The sequence below is a fragment of the Lissotriton helveticus genome, chromosome 8 (assembly GCF_964261635.1).
Source record: "Lissotriton helveticus chromosome 8, aLisHel1.1, whole genome shotgun sequence".
NCBI lineage: Eukaryota > Metazoa > Chordata > Amphibia > Caudata > Salamandridae > Lissotriton > Lissotriton helveticus.
Window position 1 is genome coordinate 455,048,422 of NC_136069.1, and position 25,833 is coordinate 455,074,254.

General features: G+C 43.1%; 1 long non-coding RNA gene across 1 annotated transcript; it reads right to left on the reverse strand.

Moving 5' to 3' along the window:
• Positions 1-925: 925 nt before the first annotated feature.
• Positions 926-25,406, reverse strand: LOC144771681 (uncharacterized). The gene is made up of 5 exons (XR_013599424.1): positions 25,311-25,406; positions 19,495-19,693; positions 16,936-17,018; positions 16,704-16,748; positions 926-1,120 (listed from the first exon to the last, which is right to left on the reverse strand). It is a non-coding gene; the product is annotated as an uncharacterized LOC144771681 (long non-coding RNA).
• Positions 25,407-25,833: the final 427 nt, after the last annotated feature.

A 25,833-nucleotide genomic window follows, 5' to 3' on the forward strand; every position in this document is an offset into this window, starting at 1 on the left:
ATCCGATATAACGTTGGGGCACGTGCCATCAGTATATCTAAGGCTAGTTCTTATTTGGTATGTGTGTGTTTATATTGACAGGATTACGAGCACTGCCTTTCTGTTACCAAATGACTAGGAGTTGGGGACCGTTCCATACAAACAAGGTCTGTCTAAATCCAAATATGCCACTTTTATTGTCAGATTCAGAATTTCTGTCCATTTCAAACCTTTTTGGGGAATTAGGAGGATACATTTGCATCCTGGTTAAAGTCTACATTAACAATACCCTATGTCGCAGCTCTTCTCTTCCTTCTTTGAGTGGACCCTTTTTTCAAGGTATTGTTTAAATACTTTTTTCAATGGATCTCTGCTCTGAAGCACAAACTATATACACTAAAGTGGTCTCAGTGGGTGAACAACCATTACAACGCAACTATTACAACGACATACCATTACCACGCAACTATTACAACGCATTACAACGACTTGCGCTGGGGGGCGCTCTAGGATAGGGAATAGTTTAATTTACTATCCAACACCTTCCCTACTATCCACGGGGACTGGAGTTGGAATAGTAAATTAAATTACTCACTATCCAGCACCCCCAACGCAAGTCGTTGTAACGACTTGCGTTGTAAAACTTGCATGGTAAAGGCATGCGTTGTAAAAGCATGCGTTGTAATGGCATACATCCGTCTCAGTGTATTAACGGCTTTCTCATGGAAGGGAAAAACACAAATAAAGAAAATATTCAACAGTATCAGAATGAAAGCAAAAACAGTGATTTTCGACCAATGTTATTTAATCACATTGGGAATAAGCTTTTTATGTAGATAGAAATTCATGGGAAACAAACCTAACAAGGTACAAGAAAAAGAGAACAAGACGACCTGACCAAGGTCTAGCACAACCAAAACATAAGTATAATAAATCTTACTCTGGTGCAGCACACTTCCTGTGCCCGTCGTCCCTAGGCACAATTCCGGTCAGCAACTTACATCAAATGGCGGAAGGCGCACTCATTGAAATATGACAAACAATCTTCTTAGTCCAAATAGTTAAGTTCTTTATTTCGGTAATTATACCAAGCAAATCACACATCCAACGCGTTTCGTTCTTTGACGGAACTTCGTCAGGGCTGAAATGACCATAACAAATAAATATGTTACAAACTACAGTTCTACAAGACAGACGTGGACAAAATACAATATATACAGCAGAGGATGGTATTAAAAACACAGCTTCATCTAAATGATGTAAAGGTAGTAAAACTTGTTGCCTATACACACTTATTTCCACATATATATATATATAGAAAAACATATATAAGGAACACATATATATATACACAATTATAAACATAAATATATACATAATTCACACACTACATATATATACAAATATTTTAGGAAGATAGACAAAACATAAAAATATGCTGCAACAGCCCATGTATTGACCAAATTATACACATGACTGAATACATGATTACTCCTAATGGCTTGCATTTATTCATTCTAAAATTTGTGACTCAAAATAAGTAGGCGTTGCCAGTGCAGTACAATGAAAGAGAAGAAGAAAAGAAAAATTAATCTGATAATATAGAACATCAGCGAAGAAAAGGAAGGAAGAGAGAGAATGAGAACGAAACGGAGAATATTGTAGAGTGAATTTAGACAAGTCCAAAACTTAACTGTACGTATCTTAGCATGTTGAATATCTCCAGGTACCAGGACAAAGTATAGATGGGTCAGGAGAGCCCCCCAAATGGACCAGACCTAAAGTCATAAGTCATACTAGTATAGTCATATTAGTATGGAAGAGGAAAATAACCACTCACGGTGAACAAGTAAGTGTCCAATGGACCAGTAAATCAATAATAATAACCAGTGAGCAAAGATTATATGTCGGATTCCTGTAGTATTCCTATCACGGGGTAGATGACACTTGCTCCACGTTTCAACGAAATTGTAAATAAACTGTAATTAAGATTCAAAAAACATATATTAGAAACAACAAAAAAGAAGTATGCCTGGGAGGTATGCCAGTCAGTTGTCTATACAAAGCGAGCAACCTAATTACAAGAACATGCCCAGTTTAAAAAACCCTATTCATACATGTAGAGGGGGAGATACCATGTATTAAGAAAACGAAAAAGTTAAACCAAGATCATGTTCGTGAGCAGTAAGTAGTCAAACAATCAAGAGTTCTGGGGAGTACCGGATATAATGTAACCAGCCTCCTCACCCATATATACAAACAAATCAAATCTATCTCACCTTGCCACAATGTAATTCCAAGATCGAGTAGGATATGTGTGAAGACGCGTAATGGTCGGCTCCTGCAGGAATAGTAAATAGCATATTTCATAATAGCAACCACTCATTAGTGGTTACCGGATAGCAAAAGGGACAACCCATAGGCTGCACCCTATATCATGTGCACGATATAATAGTAAATCTCACCTGGCGAACGAATATATCCAGGGATGAATGAGAATCGACAAAAGAATTTTTTGGAAGAAGCACTTAGTTCGGCTCCCGCGTAGCAACGTAAGCTGTCAAAAAATATAAGCGAGAGATGCACACAAAATCAAAATAATGTGATTGCTATGATTGTAATAGGTGCCACCTTAAAGCATCAGATATGGCCAAGAGATTGGGTAAAGTATACAAATAAAACATTAGACCTAAACGCGGAATCCGCTGACACAAATCAATAACAAGTCCAAACAACCTCAAAACGTGAGAGCAAATGCAGTGCCGGTAATAATGCTAATAACGGTGCAAGAGCCAGTTGCGTTCCCCCTGACCCAGCAAGCCCAGTAGAGAACCCCAATAAAGAACCTCATCGGGCGGCAAATAGCCGAACCACCAGAGCAGAATATCAAACGAAGAGCAGACCACTCTGCTTCTTACCTCAATCCTCGGCGGTGACTCCCAGCATAGTAACAGGGAGAGGGCAATCGGTTGAATCCCGTGGCTGCCCATATTTAAAGCCGTAAAGTTCCAGCGAAAACGACGTACTAATTGGAAACATCAAGGAAACGGAGCAGGACGTATTCCAACACGCCGAAGGTGGACAAAAATAAAAAACAACTCGGAGAACGAAGTCTCCATGAAACAGACTTCTCCCCCGCACGATGGCAACCTTATTATAGTAGGTAACCAAGGCCAAAAACACAGCGGCCATATAGTGACGTCCAAAGTATTAAAAAACTGACCGAATTAAGGGAAAAATAATAACGATTGTGCTATCCTGACCAAAATTGTGCCCAATAATATTGCGGCCATATAATTACGAAGAAAACCCGCAAACCTTTACAAATATTAGTCGGGCATGTCTACCATTAGAATAATTTAGCGGTTTGGAGAAAAACAAGTGCTGCCCATGTGCTTATTTCGGGACTATGTTAAAAGTTAAAGCCCAGAGTATGCCGGGCAGCACAGTTATAATAGCATAAAAACAAACCAAGCATTCATTTAAAAATGACTGTTAATGCAGGGTTGATGTTCTAAGGCACTTATTCATCATTAGAAACCCAAGTGTAGGGTACATGTTAGTAGTAGGTAGGAAAAAGCACAAGATAAATCAGAAGAAAAAAGAAAAAAACAAAAAATCTACGGCCCCTTCTGAAATACAAAAATGACCCAGGGGCACGCAAAGAGGGCACAAACGCCTGCTGCAGCTCAGGGCACCTTGTGTAATATAGCCCCATATTTCCCGACTTGTTCTGTCAGTGCTGGGAAGCCCAATATGGGTGGCTGTACCCTCTATTAGAACTTTTTATTATTAATAATAATAATAATAATAATAATAATAATAATAATAATAATAACCAGCCGGCACATTTGAAAAATATGCAATCAATACTTCTTTTTCAAGAAACATTGGGAAGCCATGAACTGTTTCAGAGGAATATCATTTGTATTCATTTGTGTAAACAGGTTCTCCCTTCCCTTATATTCCTTGCATCCGTGCTCTGGATTCCACTTAAGCATGTGGGGGAAGATGAGGTTAGGATAAAAACTCCGCCATCAGTCCATTTATTTACATTACTTTTTCCTGTTTTGTCAGTGCTCGCAGTGTGCCTACCAAGTGCAAGCTTTGAAAGGTACTTGGAAGTGTAAACAGGCAGCAAGGTCATTTTTTAAATGGCCATTGCGTGGGCATAGGTTTCTTTTAGTACTGTTATAACATGCCCATTTGCCTCCCACACATAGTTTCAAATGAGTTTAGTATCTCAATAAAAGGCTTACATAAACCCGCTGATTCAGCCCCTCCAACAATTCCTCTCTTTTTCCCTGATACCAATCCAATCCCAAAATTCTTTATTTCGGCCATTTGAGACCATAAAAGATTCATAAAAACTTAAAACGTTGTAACACTAATCACATACAATAAAAACATGACATAATACATTTCATAGGTAGTTCATTTCATGGAGAGAATATTGACTTGAGGAACGATTACATTACAATTCATATCACTTTTCAGTCTTTTGGTATTTTCCCCTTATCTGCCACATGGCATTATAAACTTAGCAACTGCGAAGACTATGTGGGGCAGGGTACTTGTCTTCAGTATTCTATATGAATGTAAATAGTTTCTTATGCCCAAGTTCCTACACAATGGCACTAGCCAATATTTCCTTGGTCTAGTGTAGGCCGGGCAAAAAAACAGAACGTGAATTTCTTCCTCATCATAGTTATTGCACCCAGGACAGATTTTATCATCCCGCATTGTCCATTTGCAAGTGAAGGTTTTCAAGGGCAGGGTGCCTAGCCTCCATTGAATGACAATTTCCTTGCAAAAATAGGAAATATAATGTCCATAAAACCTTCAAAACAATAAGAATTTTTGAAATCCAGGAATCGTTCAGTCAGGGTGCCGATATTGGGTGCACACACGAGAGAGACTAGACTTTTCTCCTTGAATATTTCGACCAGCTTTTTGCGAGGAACCCTTTGACAGCCTCTTTCAGGAACCTCCCATAACTCGTGGAGTCCCAGACGATATAGTTCTCTCTTAATAAAGGCCAACCACGGGATTCTGTCACGCTGGTTGAGATTCATTACATGCTTGAGGTCTTCCCTGTAGTGTGCAAGTTCGCCAGTGGTCCATAGCCTGTGCCAGAACCTCAGCGGTTTTAGTTCCAATTCGTGCCCTATTGAAGGGAGCCCCAGATCTAGTCTTAGGGGTAGCAAGGGTGTGCCTTGGGGAAGGGCCAAAAGGCGTCTGAGGAAGTTGTTTTTTACTCTGATAAGTTCTGTCCCCGCTTTATGACCCCACAACTCACTACCATAGGATGCGGCCGCTTTGGCTTGGGTTTTATACATCTCCACAGCTGGACTGATGGGTTTAAAGGTTGATGTATTTGCGACCTTCAGAATTTCCCCCGACATCTGGGACAGTTTTAACCGGGATCTGGCTATCTGAGGGCCCCATGATAGGTTCTCGTGTAGAGTTACCCCCAGACACTGGAACGTTTTTTCCCTTTCCAGCTTTGCAGAAACCAGTGTTGGATTAGGCCTAGTTGTAAAAGAGGGGTTGAATATCATGAATTTGTTTTTTTCTGTATTGATCTCCAGACCAAGTTGCCTGCAGAAAACGCCAAACCCATCTAATATCCGTTGGATCCCCATCGGGCATTTGGAAAGCAGGAGGGTATCATCGGCAAACATGATAGCCGGTACCCTCCTGCCTGCCAACAGGGGTGCGTCATTGTCCCTGACATTGTCAAGATGGAGTATGACACTGTTAACAAAGAGGCAAAACAGGGTCAGCGCAAGAACGCAACCCTGTCTCACCCCTCTGAGAACAGGAAACCTGGAGGACAACGCTCCATCCCTCCCACACCTAACCTGAGCGTAGTTGCCTTCATGGAGCCTAATTATTGTGTGCAGTAGTTGGGAAGGAACGCCCAGCTCCTTTAGGACCTCCCATAGCTTCTTACGGGGAACCAAGTCAAAAGCGGACCTCAGGTCCACGAACACCATGTACAGACTCCCCCCCTCGATCCTCACTGTTTTCCAGTAGAGGAGAATGAGGCGGAAAATCTGGTCCACGGTGGACGTGTTTTTCCTGAAGCCCGCCTGGAGGGGACTAAGAATTGCATTATCCTCCATCCAATCTAGAAGGTGGTCCACGAGAAGACAAGAGAATAGTTTTTGGGGGACATCTATAAGGCTGATCGGCCTGTAATTAACAGGGAGCAGAGGAGAGCCCTTTTTGAAAATTGGTACTATCTCTGCCCCAGCCAAGTACAGGGGATCTCCATGCCTCCCAAGATAGAATTAAAAAGGACTAGGAGGTACGGGCCCCAGATCTCTGGATGATATCTAAGCAGATCGCCAGGCAATCTGTCGAGTTCCGGGGCCTTCCCCATCGCCAGTCTCTCTATAGCGCTGACTACCTCGCCCAGTGTAAATTCTAGTCCAGCTGCGGGGTCAGGTACAATATCAAAGGCCACATCATTAGCAAATTTAGGGGTATCTTGGTACAATTTGCTAAAGTGGGCTTCCCAAACCGGGGCAGCGATATTTGGCTCCACTGCTGTTTTTGGTTCTCCTGAGCCAGTGTTAACCAGGGACCAAAATTTTCTAGAATCCCTCGTTTCTAGTGCTAGGGAGAGGCCCTGCCATCTATTCCAGTCCCATTCTGACTTAGCTTGTGCCATGGCTTCCCTGTATTTGCGCCTAAGCTCAGCTACCTTGTCCTTATTAGTGCCTAATTTTATTGTAGAAATAAGCTCGGTCTTGATTTTTTTACAGGTGGAATTATACCAAGCTGAGGTTCGAGTCTTTTTCTTCCTTGGCACCACCTGTGTGAATTTGGGCTATTTTCTCATTAAAATCTGCGGCTCTCGGTTGGTTGATCAGTCTGTCTATTCCGTCTAGCTTAGGGAGTGCCAGTTCATAGATTTTACTTATGCTCTCTTTTGAGTTTACCAATTTCCCCCATCTTACCCTGCGTCTGTTGGTGCTGAGGACCAAATTCCCTAGGTCTTCACTGGGGTCAGTAGATGACGACCCAACAGGAGGGACGGGATGAGCCATATCTAGACAGAGGGCATTGTGGTCACTGTCTACAAAAATGTAGTCAAGGCGCGATTCCTGGTCCTTCCTATTAAAGGTGCACAAGGAAGGGGTGTCGGATGGAGTACGTCCGTTGCAGGCCCTCAGGGCAAAGTTCAAAGTCAGAGACATAATCTGCACTGCAAGAGGCGACCATGATTTAGGATGGGGGGATTGGCATGGTGGAATCCCCCAATAATCATCTTCAGTGGTTAGGGCACCCTCCTTCAAACCTTCAAGGGGTTCAAAATGGCAGTTAAAGTCTCCACCCATCAATATCTTACAATCGATGGGGAGTTGACCCAAAAATGATGAAAGATCATCCAGAGTGGATGATTCCATAGACGCACTGACTGGGCGTGAGTACATATTAACAATTGCCAAATTGAAGGCGTTGGGCCATTTAAGGAGAACACATTGTATGTCTTCCGAAAAAGTAGGTACTATCTCAGCATTACAGCCAATATGACTAGCCACCCAGACCGCTAGTTCACCCGAAGGCCTCCCTTTACCATTCCACTTAGCGTTAATGTAGAAGGTTGCATAGCCTGCTCTAAGGAAGGGTTCCCTGGCCCAAGTCTCCTGAAAGAGACAGATGTCACAGCTGCCTATTAGGGAAACCCAATCATTTGTATCTAATTTTTGGGCAATACCTGCCACATTCCAGGAGAGGACCTTCATGATTCCTACGGGAGTCTTGGGTACCGTCCCACCGGTCCTCTCAGCGGCGGTACCTAGTGATACTAGTTCGGACCTGTGCAGTAGTATTCCCAGATCAAGTGAAGCTTCAGATATTAGATTAGGACCAGGTGGACTCGGAAATAAATTATCTAGTTGTCCCCGGGAACTGCTGGTAGTTAAACTCTCCCAAGGAGATGCATCGAGATCTCGAATGATGTTGTCAATTGCATCTCTCCCTGTCCCCAACCCAGCGGGTTCAGAAGCTACACCTTGAGTGTCCCCAATAGATGCGCCCTTCTGGAGTCAGTCAACCTGATCAAGGCAACTGTATCTGTTGGGGTGTGCATAGTTTCCATGGATAGGGATATCATAGCGGGTGGGCCTATACCTTGACCCATCAACAGCAAATCCCACCCTGGTCCAGCCGTCTTCCCTCCTCAAGGTCGCATCTCGTACATTGGGATAGAAGAACGACAGGGGGACCAGTTCTATAGATGTGTTCCCTGGACTCCCAAGCCAATTGCAGATATACGTAGGAACCTGGGAACTCCTAAAGCTTACAATTATACAATCTCCCACATTTTTCTTAACAGTGTACCCAACCCATGAGACACTTCTGACCATCAGTACTTCTCCTCGTAAGTTGGATGGTAGGGGCCTTTGAACATTTAACCAGCTAATAACTTTGTTACGTAGGGAGTCACAGGATTCCACCACGTTGCTGGAGAGCTCAGGTACCCCCATCAGAATTACAGTGTAGGCCGCCGCCTCAGGAGGCAGGTTGACTGCTTTTTGCCGGTTAAGGGTGTTGCCTATCCGATTAGGGCAGTCAGCCATTACATTAGGCAGTCTCTCCTGTCCCAATGAGCTTGCCGAAGTAGGTAACTTCGACCTCCTAACAGGTGGCACCAGGGGCAATTTCCTGGGGAGAGGTACAGGGGCAGGTTGTGGTGGGGTGATTGTGGGGGCGTTCTTCATGGAAAGTGTTGTTGGCAAAATTGGAGCCACAGTAATAGAAGCACTAGGCGGGAGAGAGATCCCAACATTAGCCCCATTAGCTCCATTTATGCCTGATCGCAACCCTAGCTGATCAGCCCCACTTCCACCTGATCTTTCTATAGCTAGGAGTCTAGCCTCAATGCAATCTAATTTAAGGGAGAGCGGAACCAAAACACTTTTAATAATGCCAGTGAGTGAGCAGATAATATGCCCCGAGGTATTTGGAAGTCCCCCTCCAAAGATGAATGGACCGGTGTGCGGGGGTATGGGATTAGGGGCGTGGGCTACAGGACTCGCCGTTTCAATGACGCTCCCAAAGGAAGAGGTTCCTGGGGCTTCCATACTGTCATCAGCGGTATTTGAGGTGGGATCTACTTTAGCCCTTTTAGCACCTTTGGACTTCCTCGATCTTTTCCTTTTCGGGACAGCGTCCTCTGGGTGACCCATATAATCCTTTGCAGTAGAACCATTCCCCAAGTCCCTGGATAGAACTGCCTGTGGAGTAGGGGAAGTTGCCACCTCATCGAGGATGTTGACTAAATCTCGATCCATATGTAAGTTAGATGGTGTCCTCAACTGCTGCAAAACTGACTCTATAGTTTGATCGATGCTATCCATGAGTGAAAGGTGTGTAGCATTTAGGAGTAGCGACGATGTAACATTAGAGGATTTCCCCGGGGAAACCAGATGCGAGCTTTCAATTCCTTCAGCTATTTGTTTTTCTAAGACTGTGAGCCCCTTGTTTACCACGGTATTAGCCTTTGCAAGAAAATTATCCAGAGTACCTGTGACCATGGTGGCCGCCTTGCTTCTTGTCTCCCTTGTTGCCATTTTGTTCGAGCAGAACTTCAGGATAGCCAGGCAAAGTAGTGAGGTTGGAATGTTCAGAGAGGCGAGAAATTAGGGGTGTGGCCCGGACCGGTCTCTTCCGTCCTCCTAACGGCCTCAAATGGCCCGCCCTTTGCCCAGGCTTAGCCCAGCGAACGCCCGCGCGCGTTCCGCGTCGCGCGGGAATAGTCAATTAAAATAGGGTAGGAGGTGGGGCTGATTAGGGAAGAGGACCAGCTGGTGATTTCTGCTGTGAATGCTGGTCCTTGCAGTCCCCCACAGGCACGTCTGCCCCACAGTCCCGGTCAGGAGATCACACAGCAGTTCCAGCAGTAATACGGGGACCCGTGGAAAGCACAGGAAACAAGGTCAGAGGCTGTTTTTAAGCTGCGAGCAGGAGGAGGGGCTGATTAGGGAAGAGGACCAGCTGGTGATTTCTGCTGTGAATGCTGGTCCTCGCAGTCCCCCACAGGCACGTCCGCCCCACAGTCCCGGTCAGGAGATCACACAGCAGTTCCAGCAGCAATACGGGACCCGTGGAAAGCACAGGAAACAAGGTCAGAGGCTCCAGTAACAGGGCAAGGGAGGCTTCAAGCAGCAAACGGCACCCCTGATACCAGAAATCGAGCCACGCTATATCAAAAAAAATATACTCTCCTTTATTTAGACATATGAAGGCGACTTTGACTCAAATCCTTAGTATAGAAGTTATGCATTTATAAAGATGTCTGTGTGCTTGTTAGCTGATTTATTTATTTATTTACTAAAGCTTAAGTTTTATCAGTGCTGCCTGTCTCAGTGGGTCAACTACACATGCTGCACAGATTTAAAAAAGGAAAGATAATGAAGTGTCAACCAGCTGCCCCTCGTCAATTCAGTTCTCAAACTAGGGAAACCGGGAGAGAAAGACCTGTTTCTTTCACTCCAACTATATCTGAATGTTTATCTCTGCCTCCTCCAACCCCGGTCAAGCTTTGGACAAATGTGTGCAGCTAACAGAAAAAACAAAAGACCACTCTTGTGTCGGCACAAGGTTTTCCCTCAGGAATGTAATGACCTGCAGCATAAGAGGAGGCTTTGGAGTATATACAGAAACACCAATGGAAGAAAATGCAAGACTTTTCCATTTTTCAAGAACAGTTAGGTTAAATCACAGGCTTCATACAACTTCAAAATTGCAGCAAATTTGTAAATCAAGAAATACTGGAGGGCCTGACTGCAGCAACAATAATACATCGATCAACCCGTGGTGTGACTTTTGTTTCAGTCATTAGTGGCTTACCTTTATTGGACACGCAGTACAGCCCATTACTTGAATGGAGTTCTGCTGACTCCACTTTGGGCCAGAGCTATAAAAAAAAAAAAATGCAAACATTCGGATGCCACCACTGTGATGTCACTGCCCTGGCTTGTGCCAGCAGGGCGAGACTCTCCTAAGCCCACACATGCTCAGGGGTCTCCAGTTCTAGCACAAGTCTTTCAGCAAAGAAAAAAACAATTACGCTGTTTTGTTTAACACGACCTGCTTGAATTTCCTTATTCTCCTTCCCATTGATTGATGGTAGGGCAATGCCTCTTTTGCACTTGAACACTGGCCGTCCCTGTCTCGTTCTGAAATATGTTTCCATTGGTGATTATGTGACACAATTGCATGTATTGCCTACATTCATTTGTGTTCTATCTCCCTTTCTATGCATATCTGCAACTTCAAATGACGGCTTGGCTCAGAATAAAGCAACAATTTTACCACTTTGACCAGCATCCTGGAAAACCATCTGACAACCATGTACTGTGTTCTCCATGCAGTTACCGGCATGGTTATCAAAGGTCTTACACAAAAGTCCATCTCTCAGCGAGCTCCTCCATTGGAAGACATCAATTGAGGGAGATTTGTGCATGAGATGTAGGCTGACTTATTGTCAATGAAATTGCTCTCCCCCTCGCAGCTCCACCATCAAGTGAGGCCTTACCCTGAGCCCCTCACTCTCGAGTGCTGGTGTTCGAGGCCCTCCTCCACCCGCAGGTTTTACCTGCGCCTCATCCCTGGTGGTCCAATGGACCTCTGCCTCCTTTCTCTCGCACCGCTCTCAGTTTTCACTTGTTTTTCAATCTCCCCCTTTTACTCTCCTTCTGTGTCTTTCCTCCGTTTTCTCTCGTTTTTTACTGATTTCAATCTTCCCCTTTCACTCCCCCTCTGTGTCTTTCCTCCATTTTCACTCGTTTTTCACTGATTTAATCTCCCCCTCTCACTGTGTCTTTCCCCCACTTTTCTTGCACCTTTCAATGCCTTGTTTCCACTCTTTTATTTCTTCTAACCTTTTTTCCTGCCGCTGCTGCCCCATGGCCCCTCCCCCCCAGCACGACCAACGCGACCGGCCCAATCCAGCTCCTCTTCCTGCTCCGGCCTCCCAGCTGTCCACCCCTCCCAACCCCTACTTAATGGCACCCGCTGCGTGTCCGCGGGCAGCGGGCACGCCGCTGGTGCGGCAAAGGTGTGCCAAAGGCAAGCCAATCTGCGCCCGTCCGCTACCCGACCACGACCAGCACCCAGCGCCAGGAAATCTGGACCTCCTCAACGCCAACGCTATGACCCACCGGCACTCTACGCTCTCAACCCAGGATAACTACAATCTAGCATCACCAGCCATCACCCATGGACCCTTCAACTTTCACCGCTGCTGGCACACCTGCAGCACTGCCAAGACCACTGACCCGACATAACCAGCATGCAAGACCACAACCCAACCGAAGAACCTGCAATGCATCCTTCTCAACGTCTGATCCCTCCACAAATACGCCACCGAAATCGGGGACCTCCACGACAGCACCACCCCGGATGTAGTGTTCTTCGCCGAAACATGGACCAACACCACCTCGGGACCGGACTTCGCCATCGCCATTCCCCAAGGATACAAGATCTCCAGGAAGGACCCCCCCACCCGCCCGGGTGGAGGAATCGTCATCGTCCACAAATCCAACCTGTCGCCTGAGCACACTCCCTGACGAGCCCACAGACCTGATGGAACACCTTCACTTCAAGATACTGGCCAGCCCTACCACCACCCTCTAAGGAACCCTCATCTACTGACCCCCTGGACCCCGCAAACCTTTCGCTAACTCCATCATTGACATCATCTCCCCGCATGCCATCATGTCCACCAACTACACCCCACTGGGACACCTCAACTTCCACCTCGACAACCAACTGGACCCGAGCACCACATCCCTCCTGGACAACCTCCACAACATTGGACTCCGCCAGATCGTGACTGAACCCACGCACTCAGCAGGACACATCCTCGACCCCCTATTCACAACAGGTAACTCCATCACCTTCAGCCACATCACCGAACTCCCATGGACTGACCATTGAAGCGTCCACCTCACCCTCAGAACACCCACCATCCACAGACACCTGCACAAAGAAACTGGACCAGAATCACCGATGACTAGCTAACCTCATCACTCAGCAACTCCACCCCAACCATCATGGAAAACGATGACCTCAACACCGCAGCCCGAACCCTGCACAGATGGACCCCCGACAGTGCCAACAACATAGCTCCCCTCAAGAAAAACAACAACACCCACGCCAAGAAAGCCAGATGGTTTAACACCGAACTTCGAGAGTCCAGAAGCACTTGCTGTAGCCTCAAAGGGGCCTGGAGGAACACTAAATCCACAGAAGCCTACAACAGCTTCAGAGCCGCCACCAACGCCCACCACCAACTCATCAGAAAAACAATGAAAAAAGAGATTGAAGACAGAATCTCCCCTCACGCACACAACAGCAAAGAACTCTTCAACATTATCAAGGAGTTCGCCCAACCCACCAGCGAGTCCACCGACATCCCTCCCTCACAAGACCTCTGCGAAAAACTCAGCACCTTTTTCCACCACAAAATCAAAATGATCTGTAACTTCTTCTAATTATGACAGCTGTTTAAAAGCAATATACTTTTGCTTCCGCTGGGCCTTTCTGGTTGTGGGGATATATAGGACTTGTAGGTTCACCAAGACCCCGACGAACCCAGAGCCAATAACTGAGCAGTGTCTTGCAATTTTTTTTATTATGCCTGAAGAAGTCCGTAATCCAGGACTTAAAGCTATACTTTCCCAAAACCGCAAAGACTTCATGTAATCCCCGCATTAACTTTACGCACCAGATGCACCTTTTAAAAATGTCGCAACAATGTTATGATTGTCGAGTTACCTACATACGCAAAATGCTGAGAACTAACCGCATGCACCCCCGCAGGTAACCAAACGCACCAGGAGCATTGTTATGTACATCTAACACATACGCTTAAGACACGCTTAGATGCGAATTGGCAGTATTCTCGGAACTATATTGGGCCGCACCAATATCAACACAGCAACACAAGAGCTTCATGCGATATCCCTAATTTAAACCCACCAGGAGCATTTTTATGTACATCTAACACACACGCTCAAGACACGCTGAAATGCCGAGATCCTCCTAAATAAATCTGCCCACGCCTATATTGACAAGACATCACAAAAGCTTTATGCGGTATGCCTAAAGTAAAAAACCACGTAGTACCATATTGTGTAACAAACCTCAAGTTGCCTATTTACACCATTACAACCCATTAACATCGAGCTCTAGCAGCAAACAATTACCATTTACAATACAGATTCATTAATGCGCAAAATAGGGAGCTACCCCGGACCCCCTATTTTGAACACCATTCGGGGATAAAGAATTGCCATTTTTTAGTTACTTAAATTCTTCAATGAGCACAATTGAGTTCCTTCAATACAATTCATTATTGTGAATAGACATCATGTTGAATATACATTTTGAGATAGCACTATTTGAAGAATGTGAAGTATGACATTCCTATTTTGTTTCTTTCCTTTTTTCTATTTGAACAGGTACTATTTGACCACTTCAGAATCAGGTAAAGAACACCTTGGTTCACTGAGACTGTGAAAAGACACGGCCTGCCCTCTCTTCTTAGGTCCTTAAGAATGCCCCCTTGACCCATCTGGGCAAACCATATGGCTGAAACATGTCGACCTTTATGGACACTTTAGTGCGGTAGACTAATAATAGGTCTTCCTACGCATGACACTGCTTTTAAACAATCTCAAACTTAGACAGATTAAAATACAATCTAGGTATACAAGTTTTTAGCACCACCTTTATAATTCACTTCACCAGAGCACTTCCACCTCTTTTTTTCGTTGATCACTACTGCAATAACCAGTGGTTCACCTCCGGATCGAGGAAGCATACGACAAAAAAAGAAACCCAATGATGATGCTGTCACATTTTTAAAACAGGGCGGAGAACCCAAATATACTGCCTTATGACTTGTGTACGTGAATGAGGTTTTTTTTTCGGTAACCTACACAAACGTTGCAAACCCTGGTTACTCAGGTCAAGTGATCCATTCCCTTTCGATATTGAGGATGTTTCAATCTAGCCACATCCTCCACCACTCCAACTCTAGGAACACTTGCCTGTACCCGTACGTCAAGGCTGCCTATTACAGACTCCTGAAACTTAGCAAAAGTCATCCTTGACTCAGGACAACAATCCTTGTATACAACAAAAGAATTAAAGGTTGTCAAGTGGACAAGATGGATAGCCAACTTCTTATACCAAATGTAACCCTTACAAAGAGAAGTGTAAAGTTCCAACCTCTGATCTACTCTATCAACACCACCCATGTGCCTGTTATAGTCTAAAATGCACACAGGTTTGCTCTCTTCAGCAACATGACCCCAAACAGTCACAGGAAAAGTGCTTTCATCATGGATGGTAGTCAGCATGTGTCCATCTCTCCTGTCTGCAAACTAAACAGCTAGACATTCCTCAAAACACAACGCACTGCACTGTCCCCGCACAAGCTTTTGACAAACAAGTTGTTTTGGGAAACCTTTATGGTTAGAGCGGATTGTGCAACAAGGAACAGTGTCCACTTTGGCCAATTCCCTGAACAACCACACACCAGTGTAGAAGTTATGTACATATAAATGGTGATCTTTGTTAAAACATCCTCTACCAAGTTTCCACACAATTTCCTCATGCTCTCCAAAAGTGGACGGACAACCAGGGGGTTAATCCTGGATCTCTTACCAGTGTACACCCTGAAATTAGAGACATATCCAGTCCTACTGTCACACACCATATACAGCTTAATTCCATAGCGTGCCCTCTTACTAGGAATGTATTGCTTAAAAACCAAGCGACCCTTGAACAAAACCAAAGACTCATCCACTGCAATTTCTTTCCCTGGAGCATAGATCTCAGATAATCGATCTACAAAGTGATCAATGGCAGGCTGAATCTTAAAAAGACGGTCACAATCAGGGTGACCTGGTGGCAGCGCTAACCACAAAATGCAGCATCCGAAGCAGAACCAAATATAGCCGTTGCCATCAAGGGTCTAGTAGACCAATATGAAGACGTTTATGGCTTCCTTAGCAAGCCCATCAAAAAAATGTAAACCCAAGAACTTCTTCATCTCTTCCAGATTTGTTGTAGTCCACCGGGTAGCTCTAGAATGGGGCCTAAGGCTGGCACTCTTGTCCCTCAAAAACTGTTCGGCATACAAATTAGTCTGCTAAACAATCTCTGCCAAAAATACATCGTCCATAAAAAACAGAAAAAAATGATTGACAAAAGGTTTTCAGTATTCACTCTAAACCCTGGAACACCAGTAAAGTCCGGCAATGTCGGCTGCACCATGCCTGGGGCAACTTAGAGGTCATCACTTCCAACGGGAAGCCTTGCAGGCACTATCGGCAAATCAATGTCCTCCTCTAAAACAGACATTTCGTCCTCACTAAGAGTAGCTTCATCTGCACTGAGAGTAGCTTCATCATCCAGTGATTCCATGGGGAGACAAAACTGACTGCCTGAATCTTCCACTCCCTCCTCTGCCTCAGATGCAGAGTCAGTCTCTGAACCGTGGTCAGAGGAAGACTCAAAAAGCATACCAACAACCTGCTGAGCAGTAATCTTGTGGCTAGCCATTATCCTTACTAAGAAAGGAGACTGCACAAACAAGTCAACAACAACCAACACTGTGCAAAATAAGTAAGTAATAAAAAGATCCATACACTCAAAAACTATACGATTCACTTGCAAGAGACAGCTATACTCACCGGCACCTACTCTGCAGAGACACAGCAAAAACCAACGATATCCCACTACAAAGAAAAAAACCAAACTAATTACTCACAAGACAACAAAATACACATCGAGCACGAATGCAAAAAGATTTTAACACTCAAAAAACATTAGCCAAATATACTGCTATTATTACACCATTTGCAAAAAACACATACATGCAGGGAAATGAAACTCATTTACATTGTACAAAAAAATGTCTCTTACCAAACACATGCAACTACACAAACAGCAGAACCACCAGTAACGAAACCGCAACCTGGAACAGTCTAAAGAGCAAAAGCTTTGAACTAGAACAAAAAGGGAGAAATAAAGCCTTACAATTGCAATTCACAAGAAATAAAACAATTAGAATTATAACACGCTATGTCATTACCCAAATGGTCAATCTGCCAGATAGGCCTTCAAATCGGGCTAAAGAAAATGGGGTGTGATCTTGCCCAAGGTACCGGGTGAGGTTGTCTGTCAGGCCAATCTGTCCCCCAGGTGGGGCAGAAAACATCAGACAGAAATGTGCCCCCCTTGCAAAAGAAATAAATCCCTGGTGCCTAGTAGAGCTTTCTGCCTCCCCCTTCCCGCCTAGGGGAGAAAGGGCAAAAAAAGGGGCTGACCCGTCCCCAGGAGGGCAGAAAATGCATTAACCAAATTTGACCCCCTTGTAAGCAACCATGTTGCTTCCATTACACACAAAAGAAAATCCAGGTCGCTTCCATTTTAATTCTAAGAAACAGTGGGTTTTCTGCCCCGCTGGGGACAGAAAGGTCAAAAAAAGGGGGGGGGCAGGATACACAAACAAAAATATTTGGCCCCTGGAAGCGAACCTTGCCCAAGGGGTCACTTCCATTTTGATTTTTTTTTAAAACCCTGGCTCTGGAGGGCTTTTCTGCACCCCCCCGGCCAGAAAAAGCCAGAAATTCAGCCGATCTGTCCCCAGGGGGAGCAGAAAAGTCTTAAAATAAATGTGCCCCTTAAGGAAGCAAGCCTTGCCCAAGGGGCACTTTCTTTACATTCAATAGAAATCCCTGGTGCCTAGTGGGGGCATTCCTGCTGCACAATCGCAACGCCATGCACGATTGTGTAGCAGGAATGCCCTGCACTGAGACATCAGGGGAGAGGAAAAACTCTTTCCTCTCTCCCGATTGCCTCAATGCATCTCTATTTCCACCCCGCCCCACTGGAGCAAGGAAATTTACCTGTTTCCTGAAGACGTACTGGAAGCAAATGGCTTGCCGTGCGTCTGGCTGCTCCTGATGACGTCAGTGCGTGCTCTGCGCACTAATGTAATGGGATTGCCGGGAGGGGTTGGGGTGGCAGCGGAAACTCTTCCGCTGCCATCCCCCTTTGTGGGGGCTGGATGGGCTGCCCATGGGGGGAGTGCCAGCGCTTCCCCCATGGGTGGGTGCCATGATGGAGCGGTTCCGCCATGAGCACATGCCCACCATGGCTCATGACGGAACCGCTCCGTCATGAGCACTCCAGGAGTTAAGTTTTCAATAAGGCCATAGTTCATGGTGCGCAAATACACCCATGTCATGAAAAGTTAAATGTGACAGGTGGACCACAGCACTTATTATGCCCTCTGCTAGCGTGACAAAGGAATTTCCCTTTTAAATATTTGTGAATCAGCCTTTTGCACACTTTTAACCCTGGGCGTAGTTCGCGCAGTCGCGCTACGCGTAGCTAAGCAAAGTGCACTTCGCACTATGGAAGCTTCGCGTAGCTACGCAAACTGCATAGTGCAGTAGGGAAAATGCTGTTCGCACTGATTTTACCTTGCCAGATGCTTGCGAACGGCATCTTGCACAGTGCTAGCAGTCGTTTTCTGCCGCTCGAGTAGATTTGTACTTGAGCAGCAGTTTTCTCAAAGCGGACTGGTAATTTCATAGCGAGCAGTCGCCAGCATACGCGACCACTCGCAATAAGAAACCTGACCTCCCCACGTTAAGAATCTTGCTGGGAGGTTTATTTTCCACGCTCGCGATCGGCAACTTGATGTTGCTGATCGCCAACGAGGAAAAAGTCTTGCTGGGTTGTCATTTTGCTCGCTCGCGGTCGCCAACTTGACGTTGAGGACCGCGAGCAAGCAAAAAATGCACGCGGCGCGTTTTTGCACTGTACTACGTGCAATTCGCGTAGCGTGTAGTTGCGCAAACTACGCAAACTACGTGAGTGTAGCGTAGTCCTACACCCAGGGTTACACACTTTGCATCCCACAAGATAAAGGGTGTTTTTAAAAGTGGGACATGTAGAAAATTATTGTTAAAAGTCCCTACAGTGACAAAGTTCTAAAACCTATTTTCAGTTTGGCAGAACAAGCTGTCCTATGTAGAAAATCAGAGCAAAGATTAAAATGCTTATACTGTATCTCAGGAATGGGACTTGGTAGAAAACATTTAAACAACTATGTTTAATAGATATTAAAAATCCAATTAAATCGTGATGTCGGATTTTTGATAAATATTAAGTACTTTTAAAAAGTTACATTTTAGCTGCTTGAAATCCTTGAGGCTAATTTGCAATAACTCTTCAGCTTCTTCCAGCCTGTACTTGGCCTGATAGTTGTGATGGAGGTGTGAAATCCCTTCCAGGACAACACAATAGGCTGTACAAAATGGGCAGAGATGACTCCTTTGAGCTCAATAGAATATGAGGAAGGGGCTGTTGGCATCCTGTGACAACAGGATGTCAAACACAGTGTCTGTGGAGCTACATGTAACACTTTGGTGCACTGGAAAGGGTAAGAACAGGAGACCCTGCCCCTCTTACCTCACTACTTATCAATGATTCTGCTTTCTGAACAGACTGTTTCCTCCCCCGTTTTAATGCATGAACTAGACTCCATCTTTCCACTGCTTCGGCGGTCTTCCCCTTTCCAGCTTGCGATGGTCTTTGAAATCCGACCTTTACCGGAGACCTGAATAGATAAGGGTGTGGCTTCAGGAGGTGTGGACCCACCTATACTTCTCTGATGAAGAGAGAACACAATTTTTCGTGAGAAGAATAATTTGTCATTGAAATAAGACTTTCTGCTGAGGGAGACCAACACTTTTTGTCAACAAAATACTTAAAGGTTTTATTCTACAAAGTGTTACTATCATAACAGGCTGTTCTTCTACATATTCCTCTTCAGTATGATTCATTCATATTGATAAGCGTAATGAAAATTGCAACAAATTGCCTTACTGCAGAATAGTTTATTCATGGCTGATTTAAATACATCCGCCGAAACTAAAACTATGCCTACCAATGCTAATAAGCGGAAACAGGTAGCTTTTCCTACAATGCTCAAATCTAAATCTGTAAAGTTTGATGAGCCCTCTCTCAATACAATTCTGATAGAAATACAGGCAATTTGCTGTGATACAGATGTCATTAGCCATGATATTAACCTGGACATTTTATGAGAGTTTATGATAATTAAACTTAAATTCAACCTAATCAAATCAAACTTGGTCAAACAGTACCTAGTATCTCTAAAATCCCATCCCTTGCAAAAACACTTCTTGATCTGGAACATCGCAGTTATGTATAAACTCGGAAATTTCAATCTGCCTAAGAATGCTGAGGGTCAAGACTGTCATAAATATCTTTGGAATTTACTGCCTACACTCTTGAACATTAATTTAATTGAACCTTTATTTTTTTGTTTAAAAGCTTTATTTAGGTAGTTAGAAGCATAGGGACAATATGTAATGGGTAACAGATCCTGCCTTCTTTCCTACAGCGCCATGAAACCAATCGGTGTAAGTGCGCTCTACAAATCATTCTTAACATTAACATTAACATTAACATGTAACAATGGGTTTAAAACAAGAAGCAGTAGAAAAGCAAACTGATTATACAATTTGGCGGAATAAGTGATATAATAAATCTATCTAAATCTAAAGATAAGCCAAAAAGAAAAAGCAGTAGTAAAAATTATACCTTAAGAGTAACTAGCATTTTATGTTTTTTAATTTTTCATAAGAAAAAAAGAGTCTTAAAGAAAAAAGAAGGGAAGAAAGAAAGAGTAGGAGAAAGAAAGAAAGACAGAGAAGGGGGAAAAGAAAAGAGAGAAAAAGAAAAGGAAAATAGGCAACTGGAAATATAATAATATATTCATTTAACATAATATTGAAACAATAATCTTATACTAATGACATTGGTTTGCAAAAACAGAATAATAACTATACATGTGACCAATGAAAGAAATAAACTAGAAGAAGAAAAGAGTAAAATACTCATGGAGGTTGATAAACAAAAGAACTGTCTTGATTACGTAATGCAGATGCAGATTACTAATTAGTGAGTGGAGACCAGAGGGCTTCTTTTCGAATAAGTTGTTGAGAAGTTTGGGAAGAAGCTCTGTCTAGTCTGTGGTGATAACAAAGAAGATTCCACCATGCAGAGAAGGAAACCTCAGAGGCATCCTTTCAATTAGAGGTGATTACCTGAAGGGCAATAGCAATTAACAAGTCCACAAATGTGCTCACCTTGCGATAACCAAACCACTATGAGGAATTGCTTCCTAAAAATATGGAGTATATATCAAAGGGGAAATTAATAGTACAAATAGAGGAAATTGACTCACACACTTTAGTCCAAAAACAGGAAATATTAGGGCAAAGAAAAAAGGAATGCATAAAGGTGCCGGGAGTAGAAGGACATACCAAACAATTTGGGGATAAATGTGAACTATATTTGGAGAGTGATAATGGAGTTAAAAATAGTCTATGGTAAAATTAATAAAGGGTCTGAGTGGTGCTAGAGTTACAAGAGGTATGATGTATGCGTTTCCAAATGGAGTTCCGTGTATCAACAGAGAGGGTACGTTGTAGATCAGATTCCCATAAAAGCTCAACTTTACTTTTAGGACGACTACTAGAAGAAAACTATACATATGTGTAAACATGGGAGGCTTCAATGAAAGGGGAAGAGGGTAAAGGTTCTAACAAAGGATCTTGAGGGGGAAGAGAAGATCCAGAAAATCGAGAAAGCTGTTCTGTTAAGAGCAAACGTAGAGATTCATATCTTAATAACGAGGAAGCAGGTAAGTCCGCTCTCATTCCGTAAGAAGCTGAAAACAGCCTTATTTGCCAAATCCCTCTAGTTCCTGCACCTTCGGCCCTGTCACATCTCTGTTTAATTTCAGCGCTTGGACGCCTCTGGGCAGCAATCGCGCTCAACAAATCGATAATAATAATAATAATAAGTCAAAAGCGGACCGAACCTCTTGTAAGGAAAGACAACAATAATGGAAATCGTTGGGTAATTAAAAGAGTGAGGAGGATGGGTAGAACTTGGTAAAAGAAAAAAAGGGAAAGGAGAGATCAGAGATTTCTCCAACCTGTGCCATACTGAATTGAAAGATCCTTCCAGGGTAGATAGATATGGTAGTATTTGAAGAATTAGAAAAGAGGATTGATATTGTCGAAAATTGGGGAAATGGACACTACCCTGATCTTTAGGAGCAGAGAGAAGAGCTAAAAAAATACAAGTTTTCCGACCATTCCAGAGAAATTTACTCAGAATTCCATTAAGAGTTGTAAAAAATTTCAATGGTATTTTAACAGGTAACATGGATAAATAAAAGTAAATTACGGGAAGCAGCATCATTTTAAAGGTGTCTAATCTACCCCACCATGACAAAAAAAGGGGAGACCATCTATCAGCCATATTTTTAACTTTTAATAAAACCTCATCCAAACTTAACTGAATCATTTTCGCAAGGGTAGAATAATATTTAATCCTTTACCATGTAATATACTTAGTATTCCATTTAAAATCAATACCCTCAAACATACTTCGTAAACATTATTTATTTAAAGGGAGCACTTCAGATTTGGAAAAATTCAATTTATAGCCGACAAGGCAGCATAAGAAGAGAGGAGTTTGGTAAAAGCAGGCATAGAAGTAGAAGGATCGGAAACATATAACATAATATCATCTCCGTAAGCCGTACATTTAATTTTAACAGATTTGTGCGTAAAGCCTCGAAAGGAGGGGAGTGTCGTAAATAGTGAAGAAAGGGCTCAAGAGAAAGGATAAAAGTAACGGGGAACGAGGACATCCCTGACGAGTGCCTCTTTGTAAAGGGAAGTAAGAAGATTGAGAGCCGTTAATGAAAACTGAAGAAGTTGGAGAGGAATATAATAATTTAATAAGGGATAAAATAGAAGGACCAAAACCATGCCATTTAAGAGCACGCATCATAAATAACCAATGAACACGTTCATAATCTTTTTCCGCATCTAAGTTGATGATGGCTATAGGGGAAGAACTCGTAGATGCAAAATGAATATTATTGAGGAAAGTTCTGGAATTGTCAGAATTAATCCTACCTTTAACAAACCCAGTTTGTTCAACACCTATTAAATCCGGAAGGACTTGATTGGTACGGAGGGCTAATATCTTGGTGAATAGCTTACACTCAAGGGCAATCAAAGATATGGGATGATAGGTAGCGCAACTGGAAGGGTCTTTATCTTTTTGGGGAATGAGACAAATCATAGCTTTAAGAAAGGAGCCTAGAGCCTCTCCATTGAGAGCAAAATATTGAATAAGAGATAAAAGATGGGGCAGAAGAACAGACGAAAAGCAAGAATAGAACTCAGCTGTAAGACCATCGGGAGCAGGGGCCTTATCCTTAGATAGCATGGACAAAGCAGATTTAATCTCTAGAGATATATCTCCTTCTAAAATAGAACAATGAGGAAGAGGGGAAGAATGGGGAGGTCAAATTAGCATCAGAAGGGGACGATTCAGGAGTGTAAAGGGTTTTATAGAAATCTGTAAAACACGTTATATCTTCATCTTTAAAACAGGGAATATCATTATCATCAATAATCTTAACAACTCTAGATCTTTGAGATTTCACCTTCAAATAGTTTGCCAGCAGCTTACCAGCTCAGTTGCGATCGCCATGAAATTTAGAGTTTATTTTGAGCAATGACCCCAAGGCCTCTTCTGTGGGATCAACATTTTTAGATGAAAAGTATGCATGTTCCCATGTTTTAATGGAAGAGAGCAAAGAAATGGATTCTTTGCAAAATGTTTTCTTTTTGGTAGCTACATAATCAATAATGAAGCCTCTAGCTGTGGTTTAAAGGAATCCCAAACAGTATGGAAGGACATGTCAGGAGTAGAGTTAAGAAGAAAGAATTCAGATACAAAATCTTTAAAACGGTTTAGAAAGGTGAGATCTTTGAGAAAATAATTGTTAAAATGCCAACGCCGAGATTTAGAGGAAGAGGAGGCAAGATCTAAACTAATCAGAACAGGAGCATGATCGGATATAAGAATAGGGCCAATCTCTGCATGAAAGAGGTTGGAAAGGAGGTGTGGGCTTAGAAAAATATAATCAATTCTAGAGATGAAATTGTGAGTATGGGAATAAAAAGTATACTCTAAACTATCAGGATTGAATATTCTCAATGCGTCTACTAGGCCTCTTGCAGAGATGGTCCTAGCAAAGCTTTTTGCATTTTATTGGGAATGTACTTAACGGAGGATTTCCTATCTATGAAGGGATCCATGACCTGATTACAATCTCCACCCACTGTGAGACTAGAACAAGAACATGCATGAAGAGAGTGGGACATGGATTGCCAACATTTTGAGTCAATGCCTGTGGGACTATAGATGTTCAAAAAAGAAACATGAGAACCATTAACAATAGTGTGAAGAAGGAGCCAACAACTATCCTAATCCTTCTCTTCTTTTTCTATCGTGAGGTGTAAGGATTTGTGAAAGAGTGCTACAACACCATTTTTCCTGTCTTTGGAAGGGGAACAGTAAACATGGCCCACCCATTGCTTCTTAAGGGAATTAACATCACTTTCATTAAGATGGGTTTCTTGTAACATAGCAATTCTACATTGGAGTTTATAGAGATGGGTAAGTACCCGTTGCTTTTTAACAGGATTACACAATCCTTTTACATTCCATGAGATTATCCGAACATTATCAGTCATTACAATTCAAACAAGGCAGTAATATTATCAATAGTGATAGACAATGCAGCATAATTGTACAGTATAGTCAAAATGAAAGAAACCAAAAACAAAACCAAGAAAGCATTGAGAAGTGTGCGATTGAAAATAAAAATAACAATTAATACAATTGATTAAAAAAGAATAAACATGGAAAATAAAATGAACGATGTGAAAAAACAAGATAAAATAGGGGAATTGAAAAAAGGGAAAAAAGAAAAGAAATGCAAGTAAAAATAGAGAGATAAATCCAGAAAATAAGAGAGAGGGGGTGAAAAAGGAGAAATCACAGAAAGAGAAAAGGAAAGAGAAAGAAAGTATGAGAGACAGGTGAAAGAAAAAGTAAAGTTGACTAGAAGCCGGGAGACTTCAGAGAAGTGAGCAGGAATAGATATCCATAGTGAAGAAAATAACATAGGGAGGCAGGGAGCTGGGTGGGAAGATGGACAAAAGAACTGATATGGACGAACAAGATCTGTCAAAAAAACTAAGAAATAGGACACTTAAATAGAAAGAGGTACTCTAACAAAACAAGGGAGACCAACTACATAACATAAAATAACATAGGTGGAAAACGGCGACCAAAATAGCAGTGAAGAACTCAACACTTACCAGACATAAGGAATGGCCATGAACTCTAGGGTCAGGATGGAAGGGCAAGGAGGAGGGAGACATCTGGGGAATGGGTTGGTACAAGAGGAGCAACAGCTACAAGAAAAACAAGGAAAAGTCACAATATGAAGTATTCACTTAAGAAGACCTCCAAGCCACTAAAGACAAGGGAAAACAACAACAACGAATCTTAAACCACAACAACATAGAAGATAAGAATCCTCAGAACATTTGAAGTGAGATAGTAATCTCAAAAAACTAACACAACAGATTAACGATGCAACTCAGGGCCCTCCAAAGTCCATAGCTTCACCTTTATGGCGAGAGATAAATTGTCTCAAGTCTTCAGGACGATCAAAGGATTAAGACCTCTCTTTATAAGTAACCTTGAAAAAGCAAGGATGGACTAAACCATATCTGGCGTTCAAGGATCGAAGAGTCGGGCGAAGAGAAAGGATTTCTTTGTGACGAGCTGTAGTTGCGCAGGCCACATCTTGAGAGAAGACACGTTTTTGACCCGACC